Raw genomic sequence first — 7,557 nt, 5'->3', positions numbered from 1 at the left:
AGCAACAACAACCACAGCTGCTCCAACAACAACCACAGAAGCAGCAACGACAACCACAGCTGCCCCAACAACAACCACAGAAGCAACGACTACCACAGCTGCCCCAACGACAACCACAGAAGCAGCAATGACAACCACAGAAGCAGCAACGACAACCACAGTTGCAGCAACGACAACCACAGCTGCTCTAACGACAGCTGCCCCAACAACAGAAGCAGCAACGACAACCACAGGTGCCCCAGCAACGACCACAGAAGCAACCACAACCACTGCTGCTCCAACACCAACCACAGCTGCCCAAACAACAGACGCAGTAACGACAAACACAGCTGCTCTACCGACAACCACAGCTGCTCAAACAACCATAGAAGCAGCAACGACAACCACAGCTGCCCCAACAACAACGACAGATGCAGCAACAACAACCACAGCTGCCACAACAACAACCACCGAAGCAGCGACAACCACAGCTGCCCCAACAACAACCACAGAAGCACCAACGACAACCACAGCTGCTGTAACGACAGCTGCCCCAACAACAACAACAACAGAAGCAGCAACAACAACCACAGCTGCCCCAACAACAACAGATGCAGCAACAACAACCACAGCTGCTCTACTGACAACCACAGCTGCTCCAACAACAACCACCAAAGCAGCAACGACAACCACAGCTGTTCCAACAACAACCACAGCTGTTCCAACAACAACCACAGCTGCCACAACAACAACCACTGAAGCAGCAACGACAACCACAGCTGCTCCAACAACAACCACAGAAGCAGCGACAACCACAGCAGCCCCAACAACAACCACAGAAGCACCAACGACAACCACAGCTGCTCTAACAACAGCTGCCCCAACAACAACAACAACAACAGAAGCAGCAACAACAACCACAGCTGCCCTAACAACAACCACAGCTGCAGCAACAACAACCTCAGCTGCCCTAACAACAACCACAGCTGCAGCAACAACAACCACAGCTGGCCCAACAACCACAGAAGCAGCAACAACAACCACAGCTGCAGCAACGACAACCACAGCTGCCCCAACGACAACCACAGCTGCCCCAACGACAATCAGATCGACAACCACAGCTGCTCTAACAACAACTGCGGCCCAAGGTATATTATTTGTAATCCATTTTAATTTTCCTTTTTCATTCACTCTCTTTGTTGTAAAACAGGATTTTCACAAAATATGTATGGCTCAAAGCAATAAATGAAGGGTTAAACTCATCCTGACATAGATATTTTTTACCAAACACGTCTTCCAATTTGATGGGTCACAAATTGAAACTATAATTATTGTCAATTTACTCGACAAGTGAGTTCAACATTTAAATGGATTAAGAGCCAAATCATTAGGCAGTTGAAATGCATTTTATAGCTTGGTTAAATATATGAATATGCATGTAACAATGGTATGTTTAAGGACACACCTGCCCCAACAACTCACAAATACAGAATTATTTTACATTGACATTACTTTACATTGACATACACAAATCCCAGTTTTTTTTTAATCAATTTACACATGTAATGTTTGTTTTATATCCCTACAGGCTTGGAATCACTGGTACATCTACAGATGAAGATAACTTCTATTGGAGTGGTCAGCAATGAAACCATCACTGAAGGTGTGAAACAGGTATGTTAATCAGATTGTGTAAAATAACCATTTTTGTGAAGGCTCTTCAACTAACATTAATGACATATCAACGGTAATGCATGTACACAAGATACATTGTGGGATGAAGTGAATGAGGTGGATCTTCTGATGTTTATTCTGTTTTTTCTCCATTAAGTTTTTCAGAGAACAGCTTCTGAATGCAACAGCCTACACGATCACCGTGACAAACATTCAAAGGGTTACAGTTGCTTAAAGCTCTTTTCCCCCTTTTTTTTTTTGAACACACCATTTACCAAAACACCCGTAACGCCCTGCAGCACCCTGATATGACATGAACTACTATGACTACCATTTGAAGTCACTGTTCCATTATCTTTAATGTGACTATTATTGCCAATGTTCATCACATCCCCAACTGGCACCGTCAGACACCGCCTACCAAGAGCCTGCGTCTGTCCGAGGTTTCTTCCTAATAGGGAGTTTTTCCTCACCACTGCTTGCTCTTGGGGGAATTATTAGAATTGTTGGGGCTTAGTAAATTATAGATTGTGGTCTAGACCTACTCTATCTGTAAAGTGTCTCGAGATAACTCCTGTTATGATTTGATACTATAAATAAAATTGAATTGAAGGTGCAAGAAAGTTTTTTTTGATTTTTTTTTTTGAACACAGAGGTTCAGATTTTAGGCTCAGTCCCCTTTTACATATCTTCATCATCAGTGTCAAAAAAACAACCCTCTACTAAACAACATTAAGACATATTTCACTGTATAATCTCCAAACAATATTTTCATTATCACACTGATGGCTTTAATTCCCAGAAATATGAATAGTGGAGATGTCCATTTGGCTTAAAGGAACATGCTGACTTATTGGGAATTTAGCTTATTCACCGTAACCCCAGAGTAAGACAAGTCGATACATACCCTTCTCATCTCCGTGTGTGCTGTAACGCTGTCTGACGGCTCTAGCATTAGCTTAGCCCAGCACAGATCCTGCAGGTAACTGGTTCCAACTAGCCTACTGCTCCAAATTGTGACAAAAGTGACAAAATAACGCCATCATGTTCCTATTTACATGTTGTGATTTGTAGAGTCACAGCGTGTACAAAAAACAACGTAACATGAGACACAGCCATCTTCTAACAGTAAACAAACCGGGAACTATATTCTCAGACAGGCTTGCTGCGACCATATCACTTTGCCCAAGTACTATATTCTTCCGCCTGAGAATATAGTTCCCGGTTTGTTTACGGTTAGAAGATGGCTGTGTCTTATGTTAACGTTGTTTTTTGTACACGCTGTGACTCTACCAATCACAACATGTAAATAGGAACATGTTGGCATTATTTTGTCACTTATTCGGAGCAGCAGGATTACTGGAACCATTCACCTGCCTGTTCTGTGATGGGCTGATGCCGCTGGAGACATCAGACAGCTTTACAGCACGCACGGAGATGAGAAGGGTATGTATCGACTTGTCTAACTCTGGGGGTTCCGGTTAATAAGCTAAATTCCCAATAAGTCAGCGTGTTCCTTTAATTATCAAATTACTTGCACACTACAATGAAAAGACTGGCAACTATACCAAGTGTATGACAGTTGTACCTTGAATCAGGGAAATTAATGTGGTATAACTGAATGACAAAATGTCATGTTTATTTAATGTAAATCCATTTGATCTTATGAACATTTTCATGTATTTTTCCAATTCATTGGATAAAAAGCACTATGTATATGTTGTTTGTTAGGGGCTCTGGTATTAAACAACACCTTGAACTTTTTTAATACGGAGAAGGAAGTCCAATATATTCTTTGCACAGGTTAACTTCAAAATATTTCCATAACATGGGCTTGAGGCATACATAAATGATTAAACGTGGATTAAGGTGTGGAAGAAGTAGAAATCATAGACTGTAAATGGTAGAAATGTATAATAAAAATGTCATGTGTTTAAGTAATTCAAATATTCATAAAGCACTTTACACAATCATGAAAGTGCTTTGCAGGGCCAAACACAAGAAACAGAATACAGAAAGCATTAAAAATTTGTAATCCTTAGGATAGTATGCATCAGTCATTTATTTTTTCCTTGCTTTTATCTTTTTACGTGCAGACATAATGTATACCTCCTCAACATCACTGATTTATATATTCAAATATTGATCTCAAATATTTTTTTCACAAAAATTGTTATTTATTCTTCTGATGTAAGTCTATCAGACTTATAAAAGAGGAATAAAAGACACATGTCTATTGTGTTCATTTTGTGTTATTTAATAAATTCTTTAATTTTCATATTTAAAGCATATAGAATTATATATACATTAATTGTTGAGATCGTCCATAAAACATGTGAAAACAAAAAATACAACATAAAGTGAAAAGTTGATCATTTATATTAGTTGTATAAAACACTTCCTGAATATATAAAAATGATTGATATTAGCAGAGGCACAATGCAAGAAGTATTTAAACTAGCTGTTCTGGAAGATGTCAAAAACATACAGTCTGGTGCTTGCCTTTGGAATCTGTAACTATTAAAAGATGAAAACAAAACATGAATGATAATCTTAAATGAATACTTCACCGTAAAATGTATATCCATTACTCAACATGTTACCTTGAATAAGCTGTTTTTCTTGCATGCCTCATGGTGAATGAAGAATCCAAAAACGAAGAAAACTCTTTGGTCACCATGGAAGCATGAGAGAAAAGAATTCATTTTAACACAGGGTAAACATGTTATATACAAATGATCATTTTGAGGGTGAAGTATTCCTTTAATTCAAAGAATGAATCTATTGATCTATGAGAGTTACATATGTCAAGTTCACTTCCCTGTACTATCTGTGTCAACAACCGAGTACAGTTTGTCAAACCATTTATCATATCTTATCTACAAAACCCCTCAACCATTTCCTATTTCTCTTCTAAACGACAATAAATGACACTATGCGCAAAGCTGCTATTATACACCTGACTGTGAATGACAACCCGGTCTCACGGCAGTTCGTGTAAATGTCCACGTTATTCTTAATCTATTGATACGTGTTCACGGAGACGTTGTTCTCGTTTTTTACGTGTAACTGTCACGTTATTTCTTACGTGTAACTGTCACGTTATTTTTTACGTGTAAATGTCACATTATTTTCTCGGGGAAAGGACGCAGGGAGGCGGCCGAAAAGGTCGCTCCATAAGCCGGGAGGCGCCCGCGAGGCGGCCTGCTGGGGACCCGCCGGGAGGCGGCCGAACAGGACGCTCCATAAGCCGGGAGGCGCCCGCGAGACGGCCCGCGAGGCGGCCCGCTGGGGACGCCCCACAATAACGGGATGGCAGAGGTTGGGTTTAGGAAAAAACTTACGGGGAAAGGGCGCCTTAAACACCGGAGAAAGGGCGCCTTAAACGCCGGGGAAAGGGCGCCTTAAACGCCGGAGAAAGGGTGCCTTAAACGCCGGGGAAAGGGCGCCTTAAATGTCGGGGAAAGGGCGCCTTAAACGCCGGAGAAAGGGCGCCTTAAACGCCGGGAAAGGGCGCCGGGGAAAGGGCGCCGCAAACGGGACGCGACCCGCTCGCCCGGGTGAAAGTCCTGTGTTGTTTGACCCATCCACCACCCCGAACAACCTCCCTACGCGGATTTTCGGCTTTTTATATTACTCCCTACAATTTCGTTCTGTGGCCACGAAATATGCTTCCCATTGAAATACATTACTTCACATTTTCGTGTTGTCCACCACGTAAAAAACGACAAAAACGTCTCCGTGAACACGTATCAATAGATTCAAATAACGTCACATTTACACGAACTTCCATGAGACCGGGCTGTGAATGAATAAAGCCTTAAGCAATACAAACATTGGTCCGGGCTCCCTCATCAGGGCAAAAGCTTTTTACTGTGTGGTGGCTTTCTTCTCAGTCACACACCACTTAACAATCATAGAATATCTCAGACAAATCAAATACTTACTTTTGAGATTTGGTCAAAAAGTTGTTTAATTTGTTATTTTTCACCTTCTCAGTAGTTCTGGGAACACATGGCTGGCCTGTCTTCCTAGCTGATCTTTGTCTGGGCAGATCTCTGTGCTGGTCTCCAGACCAAATGCCTTCATTACAAGAAACAACACACATACAGTATATTCAGGTAATTTGGTTATACGCTTCACCATTTATTTAAAGTGCCCATATTATGAAAAAAATCACTTTATCTGGGATTTGGGTTGTTATTTTGTGTCTCTGGTGCTTCTGTAATACATTTTTTTTTTGGCACGTTAAAGCTAAAATATCCAATATATAAAAATGGTAAAATATATAAATATGGGGGTAAAAAGGGCCGACAACGCCACCTGGTTTTGCTTGAGGCCTAGGACCTCTTTAAAACTACAACAGGTAAAAGATTAAAAACAGGTCCTTTGTTCCGGGGGAGAGCAGAGGCCCGTTCCAGAAAGCAGGTTTAGTGAAAACTCTGAGTTGGTTAACCGTGAGATTAGGGAAACTCTGGGTTTTCTGTTCCAGAAAGAGAGGTAACTTAACCTCGGAGTCAGTTACTATGGTAACTGAGTCTGTGAACATAACCTGCTGAAGAAAACGGGGGAAAAGAATTGAGTTTCTCTCATTTCCTCATTCATTCAGTCTGTATCAGGCGCATTTTAATGCAGTTTTCTCTGCATGAATAAAAAAACGTATTGGTTTATATTAGGCAGATTATAAAACGTTTTTTTCTCAAACATATCATGTCCTTTTGTCGACGATCCCATTGATGAAAAAGCTGTATTAATTCACAGAGAGTTTATGTCGGTATTGAGTCCTGACTAGATGTATTTTCATTTCCACATAACCGATTTGAGAGGTATTTTTTAATACACAGTCCATTAGATATGTAGATACCTTATCCGTCCTCATATCACTAACATCAACCATCGTGGACAGGCTTTAACATCCCAGCAGATTCTTTGTATCGCATTACGTTTTTTGCAAACAGCAGTTTTCTTTACAACAGTGTAGCGGATCATAGGCTACTGTAATAGTAAAGCCACTGTATGCAGAGCAATCAGAAAAGTGTGACTCGCTCTGAAACGTTTTTAAACGTTTTTGTAGTGTTCCCTGGACAGTAGAGCCATTAAAAAGAAATACATCATTATAAATTATAGTTCTGTTAATGATCATGGTGCTGCAGCCTCAGAATGGGATTAGTATAGTTTACTTTTTCGCCCGCAGGATTGCACCTAAATGAAATTATAGGTGTAATACAATTCCAGTTTTCACCAGTATGCTAATATTATAAGTTAACTGTGATTAAATATGAAATTAATACACTGTGAATGCGTACGCATTGACTCGATCAGCAATTTTCTCCCACACCAATTCTCTCTCTTTTGCAGCAGCAGCCGCTGTCTTGCTTTTTTAACTAAATACATGTTCAATGGCGGAAGTGACCGAAATTAAAAACACTCACACATTTCAAAATAAAAGCATGCAATAAAAAGAAAATAAAAACCACAGCCAACCATAAAACACAGCAACCCAATAAAAGCATGCTCAAATAAAAACATCCACTTCCGCCCCGCGACATCTCCCCACACTTAAAAGTTGGCAGTCCCTGCAACATATTAAGTCCCTATAACTAACTGAAAGTTTGTCCAAAATTTACCCTGGTGTCCCCATACTGCTGTAGCTTCTTGTTCCTCCTCGTACCTCTGTGTCACCATGGCTTCTCCGGCTGCTCCTCTTTTCCTCTCGTCCTTCTTCCTCTCTTCCCACACAAACATCTTGGGTGACGGTTGGCCTAAGGGCGTGCAAGTCTTTTGCGGGGACTGGGAAGCATTGCCCAGCCCGCGGTCTCTGGGTGTAGTTCAGCCGGGCCTCGCCTTTTTGGCACGTTAAAGCTAAAATATCCAATATATAAAATGGTAAAATATATAAATATG

General features: G+C 40.9%; 1 long non-coding RNA gene across 1 annotated transcript; it reads left to right on the top strand.

The window, feature by feature from the left end:
• Positions 1-989: 989 nt before the first annotated feature.
• LOC120554280 lies at positions 990-1,885 on the top strand. The gene is made up of 3 exons (XR_005638353.1): positions 990-1,127; positions 1,568-1,653; positions 1,811-1,885. It is a non-coding gene; the product is annotated as an uncharacterized LOC120554280 (long non-coding RNA).
• Positions 1,886-7,557: the final 5,672 nt, after the last annotated feature.

Source organism: Perca fluviatilis, chromosome 24, assembly GCF_010015445.1.
Source record: "Perca fluviatilis chromosome 24, GENO_Pfluv_1.0, whole genome shotgun sequence".
Lineage (NCBI taxonomy): Eukaryota > Metazoa > Chordata > Actinopteri > Perciformes > Percidae > Perca > Perca fluviatilis.
Note: the sequence above shows the minus strand (reverse complement) of the source record. Positions and strands in the feature narration are given on the sequence as shown.